The sequence below is a fragment of the Hetaerina americana genome, unplaced genomic scaffold (assembly GCF_022747635.1).
Source record: "Hetaerina americana unplaced genomic scaffold, ioHetAmer1.1.p SCAF_8, whole genome shotgun sequence".
Taxonomy (NCBI): Eukaryota; Metazoa; Arthropoda; class Insecta; order Odonata; family Calopterygidae; genus Hetaerina; species Hetaerina americana.
This window is the reverse complement of record NW_027287427.1, coordinates 39,254,541-39,267,886: the sequence shown is the minus strand read 5'-3', so window position 1 is coordinate 39,267,886 and position 13,346 is coordinate 39,254,541. Positions and strand designations below refer to the sequence as shown.

Genomic DNA, 13,346 nt, shown 5'->3' with positions numbered 1-13,346 from the left:
CGAGGCACGAATTTGGGACGCATGGATCTTCGATAAACGTCCTTTTCTTCGGGGGATTCGAGGAAGAGCCTCCTTCGAAACACGCCATTGCCGCATTCAGAAACATTTTGCTGAAACAGGGCTTAGAACTTGGATTAATTTCCGACGACTTTGAAGTCCGACCGGTCCCTGAAGACGCTCACGGGATATCCGTAGGGAGAAAACTGAAAGAGGCGGTAAATATACTGTCACGAGTTTGAGGACTTCATGATATTAACGTATGCCATAAAGTGAGGTTCCATCTCTGACTCATTTTTGGACTAAACATACTCTGGAGGAAAGTTAAGCATTATTAAGGATTTTATTCTAAATTATCTGCGACTCTGACGACTCGAGACCTACACTTTTATTTTTCATTAATGCTTCCGTTTTGGATGAATCGATTTGTTTAATAAAATGCTAAATTAAAAATTAATGAATTTTATCATATAGATGAAACATTAAATATTCAATAGAGAGAAAAATTGCGTCAAAATGATACATAATCAAGTCTTTGTCTTGACCGGTCAAATTATCCGAAGAGAATGAACGCCAACGCAAAAATGTTTATTTAGGCTAACTCACATAATTGGCAAAGAAATACTTAGTTATTCCACATATATTTTATTATACACGACCTAGGTTTTGACTTACAAAGTCATCATCAGGTCGTCAGGTTTGTAAGTCGAAACCTAGGTCGTGTATAATAAAATATATCTGGAACAACTAAGTATTTCTTTTCCGATATGAATCGCTTCCACGAAGTGACACCTCAAAACATTCAATTTACATAATTCACAGTTTCGCGGTTTATTTTTGAAACTGCCACATCTGAGAGCAAATTTAATTAAAATGAACCAATAATGATTGATTCGGATTGTTAATTTTTAGGGTAATCACTAAAAAATTATACTAGCCTCCTGCACTACTCCAAAAGGTTTTTATGAGATATAAAATAATTAAATCAGCTCATTATAATCTGAAAAGGTGGCGTTTTAAATGCCAATGCAAATGAAAATGCATCCATCATCTATTTCGATTAAGATAAGTGTTAACGTGGACTAAATACAAATATATATGAGTTATCTTCAGTAAATAAATGTTACTCGTGCATTAAATATATCGAAACCAGGGATTAATGATGAGAATGTGTAACTTTCCTATCTGCCTGCTCATTCTTGACGGCCATAAAGGTTTACAATGGTTTCTTTTGTGAATCTTGCAAAAACATTTAGATAAAAATGAGGAAACGGTTGGGGTTTAGTCATTGAAAAAAAGCAGAAAAAACAACATTTATACATGTAAAAATTCAAAGTTCTACATGTAAACAATGCCCCGCAAGTGGCTGAAAGGGCGTGTGGCGGAGGGTGCTAGGATACCACTTGTAAAACAGCATAAAACCACATGCAAAACTGACAAAACCATGCCAATTAACACACACAGATATACATATTCATGCAAAACTTATTTTAACGTATACACATGCAAATACAGATACTAGTAACTAACCAACACCGCCACATACACCTACGAATGTACCAGATGTCTACGCAGCGTTTAATTGCCCTCGCTTGTACTTAGAATGTCTTTAATATATCTATTATAACTTTGACTTCTTACTATTATGATTACTGATTGACCGAGGAGAGAACGAATATTTGTATCTATCTGCATTGGAGTCTATCTCTCTTATTTTATCTTTTTGGTCTAGCCTACCCGAATAGCGTGGAGTAAGAACAATTCCCTCTGTGTTATAGTTAAACTCGTTAAGAACATTTTGAAGGGAAAATAAACCTTCTACAGGTTGCTCCCATTTAATGGTAATATTTTTTTAATCTCTTTGCTGAGTATTGATTTATGTTGTGATTATCAATGTTAATATATCATCATCATGCACGCATAACTTGTAAAAATTGCTGTATTTCTTTAAAAATAATAAACTTGGAGCTAAGAAGCACGAAACATCTCCCATCATAATCATTAAGTCTCTTTTTCTCAATAAAATATTTCCTCAAGCTGCAAAAACATTGAAGTAGCAACGGCAAAGATAACAAATTTTCTGAATTTTCAAAACGAAATTCTTTAATCAGAGTAAATTTCACCTTATCCACGGAATGTAAAAATACGTTACCAATGAGATCAATAGTAATTACATATAAATGTAAATGTATAGTAAGCTAAGAAGCTTTCAAAAGAAGTGACATTTTAATTTTATATTCTAGTTGAATTATTTCCTTTGTATATTTGAATTTCCTATTTATTGTAACTCCTTTTCTTCTGTATCACTTTCGAACAAAATATATTTAGGTCTTTGATATTTCGAGAAAAATATTGAGGGATAGCAATGCATCAGAAAACCTGAGGTAAATAGATCAAGTTGAATAATTCAAATTCATTTCTCAAAATGGACGAATTATTTTGTCTTTCATCGTGGAAATAATAATAAACAGCACATGTGTGTGTGTTTCCGGGAGATATGTAACTTTTGTGAATATAATGTAATCACTGACCGAGGAACCTAAATGAAATATGAGAAATTAGTGGTTTTTTTAACTTCTTCATTCGCAGATGACAGGAGATACGTGCCTATTGCTAAATGGAATACCTTAAAAAGAAAAGAAAATATCACCTGGACGAGGAGGCCAATAGAATTCTTAATAATTAGAGATGGTGGTCGGAGTTGCAACTCTAAAAAAGAGTGCTTTGAGTACATCAAATCAAGAAGAAAACGTAACACGAGAAGAGAATGCAATCTCAAAGAAAATTTCCTCATTAGCAGTGATGGCAACATTTACGAAGGCCGAGGGTGGGACGCTGGTGCCTACTGGAATCTCAAAGGACTCAGGAGTGAGTCCATAATTGTGAAATTCTTAGGATCCTATAATGACGTCATTCCAACAACTGCTGCCATAGATGCCTTGGACGATTTGATAGTAATAGGTGTTTGGACGGGTAAATTGTCCGAGGATTACAAAATTGTGTCAATGCGACAACTTCTAAACAGCACAAAATTTCTCGGAGAAAAACTGCACGAAAACGTGATGACCTGGGAGGGGTGGGTAAACGATACAGTCCCGATGTTGACGTGGGAATATGAATTGCCCTACCCATTAAAATATGTACCCCGCAGGCAATGGGATGACTCGAGGGCAACCAGAGGTTTCAACTCAACCACGAAACCCATTGCCTACACATTGATTAGCAACGGCGGCAACCGATGTTACACCAGAGAGGAGTGCACTGCACAATTGAAATCTTTAAAAGAGAGCCAGGCAGGAGCTTATGGTGACATCCTCGAGAACTTTTACATCGGCGATGACGGAAACTTATATGAGGGACGAGGATGGCGGGTCACTCCTCATTGGTTCATCAAAGGTCTCAAGGGGACGTACATAAGCGTCCGTTACCTCGGGGATTTCCAGACGGAGCTCCCATCGAATTTGGCGACTGGAGCTTTCAAGTCCCTCGTAAGGACTGGTATCAGCATTGGAATGATAGCTGAAGACTTCCAGATAATTTCACTTCGACAGTTTTACAACGTCAACACACCACTTGGCGATGCCCTGACTCGATTGGTGATGGGTTGGACTCCTTGGTCGAGGGACCTGGACTCGCTGCAAACAGATCGACTGCTGTTAAAAGGCTTTCGTCCACTAATATATCAGAATGAATGGAAAGAAAAAGATGAATATGAATACAGAATGCTCCCGAACTCCACGCATCCAATACGTTACGTGATTGTCAGGGATGGTGGAGAATCATGCTACACTATTCCCGAATGCCAACGCGCCATGAACACGGAGAGAGAGCTATATAAACATGATTACAACAACGTTCCCGAAAATTTTTACATAGGCTTTGATGGGAACATTTACGAGGGCCGAGGTTGGTACCAATTGCCTTTTATACACCTGACATACTTTAATAACTCACAAATTACTGTCAATTTCTTGGGGAAAACGGAAAGTGACAAATCTATCGATTTGGCATTCATGGCTTTTCAGTCTCTCTTGAAACTCGGGACTGATTTGGAAATAATATCTCCAGATTTTCAAGTATACTCATACAGACACATTTATAACGACTCCTCTTTCCTTTGTGATAGACTGAGCGATCGCATTCTGGAATTGAAGCACTGGTCCGTAAGGATGTCGGAGGAAAATGAAGACGAACGCGCGTCCATAGGAATACTGCCGCTAATTTTACGCGGCGACTGGAATGCCACAGTTCTTCCAAGAACATATGTAAAAACGAAAGGCCCAGCCGAGTACGTAATCATCGGGGAAACCGGTTCTCGCTGTTTCACGCATGAGAAATGCGTCTACGAGATGCAAAGGAAGCAAAACGACAGCAGGTCCCTTTACGGTGATGTCCCGGACAGCTTCTACGTCAGCGACAGCGGAGTCGCATATGAAGGCCTCGGCTGGACCACAGCGCCATATTCCGATCTTCGGGAAGAGAGCATGAGAGCGATATCCATGATATTCTTTGGACAATATGATCACACACTGCCCTCAAGGATGTCCATGTCAGCCTTAAACCGATTGCTGTTTCACGCCGTGCGGACGGGGAAACTTGTGGAAAATTACAAGATCGTCTCCTTCCGTCACACGTGCAACTGTAGCGATGGACTCGGGGACATGCTACACGAGAATCTTAAGACGTGGGACAGATATTCCGACGCATCGGACACGTCGTCCGTCTGGCGAGGTACACCTTACGGGCACGTCACGTTGGTACCACGGTCAGGTTGGAACGCAACTGACAGTTACAGCGGAAGGAGCATGAATGCCCACGCGGCCGATTACGTGATAATATTAGAAGGGGGAGATCGTTGCTCGGGTCGAAAGGATTGCGCTTCGAAAATATCTTCCGCTGGAAACCTGACGAGATATGGGTCTGACATCGAAAGTTTCTTCGTGGTCGAAGACGGACAAGTGTACGAGGGGATTGGCTGGGAGGGCCAACCCTTTTGGAACAGCAATTGTCTTAGGTGCCCCTTCGTTGGAGTTAGGTTCGTGGGGGATTTTAGGGAAGACCCGCCGAGTTATCGAGCTATCCATGCTTTCGGCGAATTGATCAAAATGGGGGAAATCATGGGTAAGTTATCTCCGCATTTCAAAATGATTTCCTTGCACCAAATCTGCCACAGTTTTCCTCCCCTTACTGAGTCACTCAAGGACAATTTGCATAAATTCGGCCGATGGGCCGGGAAGGATTATCCATCGGTGAACTGTACCCTATTGGAAAACAAATTATTTACTCAAAGAGACTGGAGTCCTCGTCGGTATTTACATTTCAAGAAGGAACGAAGGTCTCCAGTGAAGCAGATATTTGTCAAAGATCAAATGGAGCGCTGCTTCACGGTTTACCACTGCACTGCTCTCATGATCAAGTTGAGCTTCGGACGAAATAAGAATCATTTAAATGACAATTTCTACATTGGGGAGGATGGAAATGTGTACGAAGGCAGAGGTTGGGACGTGAAACCATTTGAGGAACATGAGCACGGGTCTATCAACGTTATCTTCTTCGGAAACTTTCAGCACGAGCCTCTATCATCTTATGCCATTGATTCTTTTAAAAACATCCTAGTTGAAGAAGGAGTCAGAAATGGCAAGCTCTCGCCAGATTTTAGAATAATCCACGATCCTAATACTCCCTGGAAGAAACTATCGGGGGAAAATTAAAAGATAATACAGAATTGTTCCAGTGACTAGTTCCATTATTTCTGGTATCGAGAGCCTCCATTCCATGAGCACATAACCTAAAATGATTATTTCAAAGATATGAGAGAGAAACTAAGGAAAACATTCGGATTATTTTACATGAACCATTAGTTATTTTGTTTATATTCTATTACGAATTTACCCGTATGGCCAACAGGATGGCGCCCATCAAATACAGAAATAATAAGAGAAAGCAAATAATGGTGATCTTTTTAATACAACATTTCGAAAGCATAGTTTACTGAATAATTGCTAGGAACTGTAACTACATATGAATTCAGAACTCTCGGAAAACCAATAAACATCTATCATTACCATAATCTCATCTCTTTAGTAATTATGTCTTTCTTCCGTCTAGATAACTGTATTCTGTCACAATGATTAGCTAGTATAGTGTTTTCATTTCCAAATTAGGTTCGCATTAAAGTCATAAATGGCAGTCTAAACAATAACACACTATTTGCATGTGTACAGGTTACATAAAATATTAATGCCACATAACTAATATTGTGTAATTTCCCTATGTAAATAAATATTAAATGCATATGTGAATTAATATTTCTTTTCATTAAATGAGTTTTAAATACTTATTTACCTCTCTTTTTATCATAATACTTCTTTTGCATATTGCATTTGCATCTTGCATTTTTTGCGCTAACACTCTTCTTCAAACACCTTTCTTCTGTCAAGTAATAGCTACAATATCTTTTGTGTGAAAAAGTGTTCTTCATTATCCCACATAGTTTTCACACTACATTTAGTGCACAGGGTTCCAATAGTAACCTTTGCTTTCATCGCCAAACTCGTCGATTAAACTATAGCTGTTTACATCAATGTATTTCAAAATATTTTATATTTTAAATATATTCACGCTTAATTTCATTTTTGTCAACGGGGTATTTTTTTATCGCACTTCTTTACTTCCACATCGAGCAATTACACCCGTTAATACGGTTAAGTTCAATTAATTTACACATATTGCGTTAGAATACATGATGAAGTATTATGGATTAGTTATTAAAATCAATTTCACACACTTAGGACTTTTACGCTATCATGATGAACCAAGTCAAATTATAGCGGACAATAATTTCCATGATTATTGACCAAAATTCTTTTCAGTTTAACGACTAACGATTTGGATGCTCATAACTCGTTAGGAAACAAGTTATAAATTTTCTCTGAAGTATTTCACAGAAATGTAGCATTCACAGGATCCGGGTACCCGGGATCTTCAGCTGGCCATAGGTTAGTCGCAAATTTACTATTTTAATGAGTTTGACGTGAAAATAGCCATGAATCATGGTGGCACTCGGCTCCAACTAACTATCTATCCGCAGTATTTAACCCGAATTTCGATTTCGATAATTGACAGTGGAGATCATCCCCAAAGTAAGACATTAGTTGCCTCTAGAATGCACACATCGACAGGGTAGTGAGTTCAGCTCCTTCCCTTGGGTCTTCCTCCTGCCTCCCATGGAATTTTGACGAAAAGAAAATCCCACTACCTGGACAGTGTTGATTCAAAGGCGCCGCATGGGTTTTTGACCCAGAACCCTCCTGCGTACACGTAAAGTCGAACGGTCTAACCAATATGCTTCAATGTCGATGTGATAGATCTATTAACCACAAGTGTAGGGAAAAAACGCTCCGCAAGAAACTTCTCTTTCATAATATAGCATGCGGTTATCCCTTAAGTATTTATTAAAAACATTCTTCGCTATACCAGTGGAGAAAACAAAATACGAGCTCGTATGCTGTTTCAATAGGGAATTTAGCTCATTTTCAAACAGTTATTGAGGATATAAAAAGTAAAATCATTTTAAGCAAAAATCGTAATTTGAAGGACAGAGCTTAAAGATGCATGTTGCAATTATTTAATGTTTCATTTAAAGAGAAAATACTAATTTTCCCAGAGATGCATGAATCAATGACGTTCATACCAATTAATTCGCCAGTCATCGTAAAAAAATTACCGTAATTAATACCACGTTCAAAATGTTGATGGCACTGCGAGCAACATTTACTGCCCCCAAAAATTCCAAACATTAATGAAATATTAAAAAAAGAAACAATTGTACTGATCATCTCCAAGTATATTCGTGGAAACATCGTGTTAATTTTCTTCATAACTGGGGAAAATATATTAAATTGTATGTGGCCAGTTTTTTTAGATTTCCGCCTGAGGTGAGTGGTCCAATGCCCTTTACCTGAAGCAATCTTGGAACCCATTAAAATATGTAAAGTACTTTAAAAGATATTTAACAGCGATAATGGAAAGGGATTAGTCCGTTAAGTCTTTAAATATTTCGGTGGCTTTACATTTTCATTTCTAATTATAGATACTTAATTCCACCCCAGTGTAGAAGTTAAACACAGAATTTATTTAAAGTTGAACACAAACTCATGGCTATGCGAAAACGACGGGTTACTTCTAATTTAACATATCAACACACATCCATATGAATCAAAAGAGAGGAATTAAATTTCATTAAGAAGGATTGTCAGAAATTGAAAAGGATCGTTCATCCATTAGATACCAGAAAATAGATGAAAGTGAAAAATACGGTTCAGTGACATCTAGCCCGTATCTCACCGTGTATTCAACAACATTAAAAAATAAATGAAGTAGGTTAACTATTGGCTGATATTTACATTGATAGAAAACAGTCCAAATTCATTATTAACATTATGATTACGCTATGCTAATTACATTATGTTCGAAAAGGTTTACCCTTCTCCTAAAGGAAGAAGCCCGGGAAAATAAAGCAACTTTCATGCTTTCCACGTTCCGCATGTGCTGTAGAATTAATTTCAGTACTAATATGAGAGTATTAATTATGGGTTGTGTTTTACTTTTTGTAGAAAATTAACACTCAATGAAATATATTTTCCCGCTTTTCAGTTTGGAGAGAGGCTTTTGAGATATACGATTCCGATTCCTCAGTTTTGGAATTAATTTAACCACACTCTGTGTACCGGCATTTTAAACAAAAAGCCGTAAACATTGTAATGGACATCTTAGCGACGAGTTTGCTATATTTTATCCTCCTGCTGTCGCCATGGTTTTTCGGAGAACATTGGAGCGGGGAAGGACACACCTCGGAAAACATCCCGCAAGAAATCAACGAACTAGAGACCACAGAAGAAAGGGAGCCCCTACACCCTGGTGAGTACGATTAATTGGGGAAATCGGTCGCGAAGCGGTCACGAAGTCAAGTGCTATCTTTTTCCCGAGTGACAAACTGAGGTTAAGCATTAAGGCAAAAAATGGAAGCAATGCGAGTAAGATAAGGTTACTTGAATATTTTTTGAACCTAACATAAAATATTACGTTCCCTCTGAAAGAACCCATTGAGGAATTTGAGTTTTCCCCATGGAAAACAAATAAACAGATATGATATCGTACATAGAAATAATTGCAAGGAATCGAGAGGTGGAGAAATAGAACTCCGTTTGGAACTAAATAAACTCCTTGCAAAATGAGAGGCTAGCTCAAGAAATAGGGATAATAAAGATAGCGGTATTATGACGAAGAAATCTACCGTACATTCATAGTCATAACTGGCCGAGAACGCGCATTAAAAATTATAGGGCATTAATAGTAGAAGTTTATCTATTGAACTCAACATGTTTACGCTTATTGTGTCTACCACCAACCCTCCTCACTTCCACTACATACGTGTACCTTCATTTTGTCATTACAGAGGGAGTATCCAGTGCACGAGGAATTGAAGTTCCAATCAATCCAACAAAAGAGTTAAACAGAATACGCATAGATCCTTGTCACCAAGGTAAGAGTCTTAAGTAGTAAGGAATAGTTCTACAGGATACCTGTATACACCAAAGTGAAAACGTTTCTTTCGATGTTCCCATCATTTGAACGTCTTAATATACCATTGAACTCATATATCCCCTGACCGGAATTCCATCGACTGTAAGAGATAATTAAACCTAATTTGTTAAGGACTACTTATAGCGGTACTTCCCGGTTAAAAAACGGGGTATAAATAAAATAAACGTAATTTGCATGAAATGCATAATTGATTTTTTTCCCTGTACGAGGACTCGCATTGCGGAAATTCCTGAATCTCAGCATTTTCGTTCTCTTTTCCTCTGAGCATTATGAAACACAGTAAAGTTTCTAAAGGTAAGGTATACATGGAACTTCTTCTGCTCTCTTTTTCCCATTGGCTAAAGTTATATTACCATAAATATCCTTGATATTAATTGGTAACTTAAAGTACATAGAGTATACCTAAACTGACATCCTTACTAACTAATGAAGTTGGCTTCCTCTGATTGATATCGTAAGCAATACATTCACTCAATGAGATTAAGCCAATATTATTTCGACTTCTCATGAACCTGAAAACGATCATATGAGACAAGTGAAACATAGTATAGCATGTCGGTACGAGCAATGTCACTCAGTAAAAGTGTGTAAAACAAAATTAAAAAAAATACGATAATCAACCCGAAGGTCGGTTGGGTAGGTGATGGTCGAGTTCACCTAGTACTAAGCCCGACGGCGTGTGAAATTTACACATCAGAGTAGGGGGGCAGTTCCTTTCCCTGTTATGGTTTCCCGGGAAGATCTGGTACCCGAAAAATCACATAGCTTGGGTGGAGCCCAGAGAGGCTTGCCCAGGAATCGAATCTGGGCCCTCCGGTCAGTAGTCTAACGCTCTACCCCCTGGACTACCGCGACCCACAAAAGTGTTTTTTAATGATATTTTTACTAGAAGTAGTTCTCTCCCGAACGGCTACTGCATCAAAAATAGAGAAATAAGACGTTTTTACTCTATTAAATACTTAGGTCTAATAGAAGAGTATAAGGGAAAATCGGACATGGCTAAATATTTTTGCTATCTTTTGCTAGCTAGATTTCATTCAGAATATATTGGTAGTGTATTCGCACTTCACGAAGATTGTTTTACTGCCCAATCAGATTGTGAGCAGGAAAGAGGAATTGCAAAGGAAAAATTTTGTTATGATAAACTTAGTAATACACATCTATATGGTATATCTAGATTTTTAGGGCAACTAGGTTGGGAATCAAGCAGAGAAGCTTAACTTGCGGTACTCCAGCATTAATTGGAAACTGATTTCTTCAGCTTTGGTGTTGAAAATGATATATTAGACCCATCGCACTACGGTAGTATGAGAGATCCGTAGGGACTCGTAGAGATCATATCGATAAAACTAGAGATTGTAAGTGTAGAAAAGATATATTTAAGACATCATTTTTCCCACGAGCGATAAGGGATCAGAATAACGTAGGCTAAACGCGCTGGGAGGGAAAAATATTTTGGGTCAAAAGTAGTTTGGTGCGTAATCACCCCCTGCCACACACCCCAGCGATGGTCTGCCAGGTGTTATGTAAATTAAAATAAATTAATTTCAAATCACCATATGTTGGATATTGAACCGATATGATGAATTAAAATTTTCATCACTGCTTTTGTGGAAAGATATAAATTACTGAGTAAAAATTACAAAACTTATTTATTAACATGGCACGTGTTTTTTGATACACAGGATAATGGCGTAGATACGTCAAAACTCGTGCCGTGTTAATGCACTGTGAAAGTTTTACCTGGTATCACTGTTTCTATCTCCGTAAAGTTAGTAAATTTGTCGCTTCTTCAGTGAAAGTTCATCGCTTTTTTATTTTATCTTTCACAAAGCCCTTTCTCTCGATATTCGAATCATTATATATAATTATTTTCCTGGTATATCTACTATTTTTTAGAATTTCATCTCCCTTACATTCATCTTCTCCTGAAATATTTCAAACGAATCACTCTTTAACGGCCTAACTAATCTCTTCATCTCTCTTATTACTTACCTCCGTCTCAAGTAATCTCCATCAAATATCGTTATTTCTTCTATATTATTTTAATAGTAACGCCTCTTTAACGCCGAATACATTAATCTCACCCTAAAAACTGCCGTCAGGACAACAAAACTTCCTTCATTACAAGAAAAGCGTAGGTGGAACATTCCAAGAGTTTTCAACTATTCAACAATGTTTCTCTTGGAAAGTTAACAATAAATTCATAAATAAATTACTCGAAAAAAATGAATGCATAATCGGGCTTGAAATATGTACGTACTAATCTAACTAAATAAGTTTTTTTTTACTTTCAGATGTAAAGGTGCCCACTCCGCTCGTTTACCGGGACTACAGGAGTGGTCAAATAAGAGAACCCTTAAGAACACAGCATCCGGTTGAGTTCGTGGTGATAAGGGACGGCGGGAATCCTTGCTACTCCAGGGAAGACTGTGTGAAACAAATCCTCTCTTACCGGATAAATTCCACGAGCCCCGAGTGCAATCTGCGTGAGAATTTTTATGTCGGAGGCGATGGGAGTATTTACGAGGGACGGGGGTGGGATATACCACCATTCTGGCACTTAAAAGGAATAAGAAACCAATCCATAACGTTCATGTTCTTAGGGTCGCACCAAAATGCAACTCTTAAGCAAAATGCACAGTCAAGCTTTGAGGCTGCGGTCATCGGGGGCGTTTGGTCAGGAAAATTATCGCCGCAGTACAAAATCATTTCAATGAGAGACATTATCAGCGACCGAAAATATCTCAGTGACGCTTTCCAGCATAGCTTGAAAAGCTGGGAAGGTTGGGTGAACATCGCAGTTCCGAAGTCACGATGGGAATTTGTGTTGTCCGGGAGGTTAAAGGTCGTATTTCGGAGGCAGTGGAATGCTTTGCCCTCAAACGAGAGATTCTATTCTCTTTATCATCCCGTTCGGGAGGTCGTGTTGAGCAATGGAGGTCATCGCTGCTACACGCGGGCGGAATGCACATCCCAGATTAAGGAAGAGCAGCAGGGGAGTATAGACAAGTACGGCGATCTCCTGGAGAACTTTTACATTGGAGACGATGGGAGCGTTTACGAGGGGAGGGGATGGAAGTTTTGCCCCCACTGGCAGTTGGGAGGACGGAGTACATTCGTCAGCGTCCGCTTCATGGGCAACTTCCAAACCGAGCTGCCCTCTGAGAAGGCTATAGGAGCATTCAAATCCCTCGTGAACACAGGGATCAGCCTCGGAAAGTTAAGAGAAAATTTCTCTCTTATCTCCTTACGCTTGGCGTACAACGATAGCAATCTCCTGGGTGATGCACTGACGCGATACGTAGAGAAATGGACGCCTTGGAAGAATTTGTATAACACCATGTCAGCGCGCGAGCTAATGGCAAATAAAATTGTGCCAATCCTCACACTTGGCTCTCGGAGCACGGATTCAGCCACGCACGACCAATTCAAGAATGTAGTTGTGCCTATTCGCTATGTAATAATTGCGGACGGTGGAGATTTTTGCTTCACATATTCACAATGCACTAATCTTATGAATTCAGATATGTCTAACAATACGAAAAACTACGGAAATATGCCCCACAACTTTTACGTGGGTGGCGATGGAAGTGCGTATGAGAGAAGGGGATGGGACTTCCTTCCGCACTTGCGACTGGCCATTCTGAAAGACTCTCATATTACCGTCAAATTTTTGGGAACCTTCACCCATGACATACCCAACGACCTTGCCCTCAAGGCATTCAACGCACTAATCAACT

The 13,346-nt window shown here is 38.8% G+C and overlaps 1 protein-coding gene across 1 annotated transcript in view; it reads right to left on the bottom strand.

The window, feature by feature from the left end:
• LOC139697860 (uncharacterized) overlaps window positions 1-13,346 on the bottom strand; it is a 531,364-nt gene that overhangs the window by 409,076 nt on the left and 108,942 nt on the right. The gene's annotated exons all lie outside the window — the stretch shown is intronic.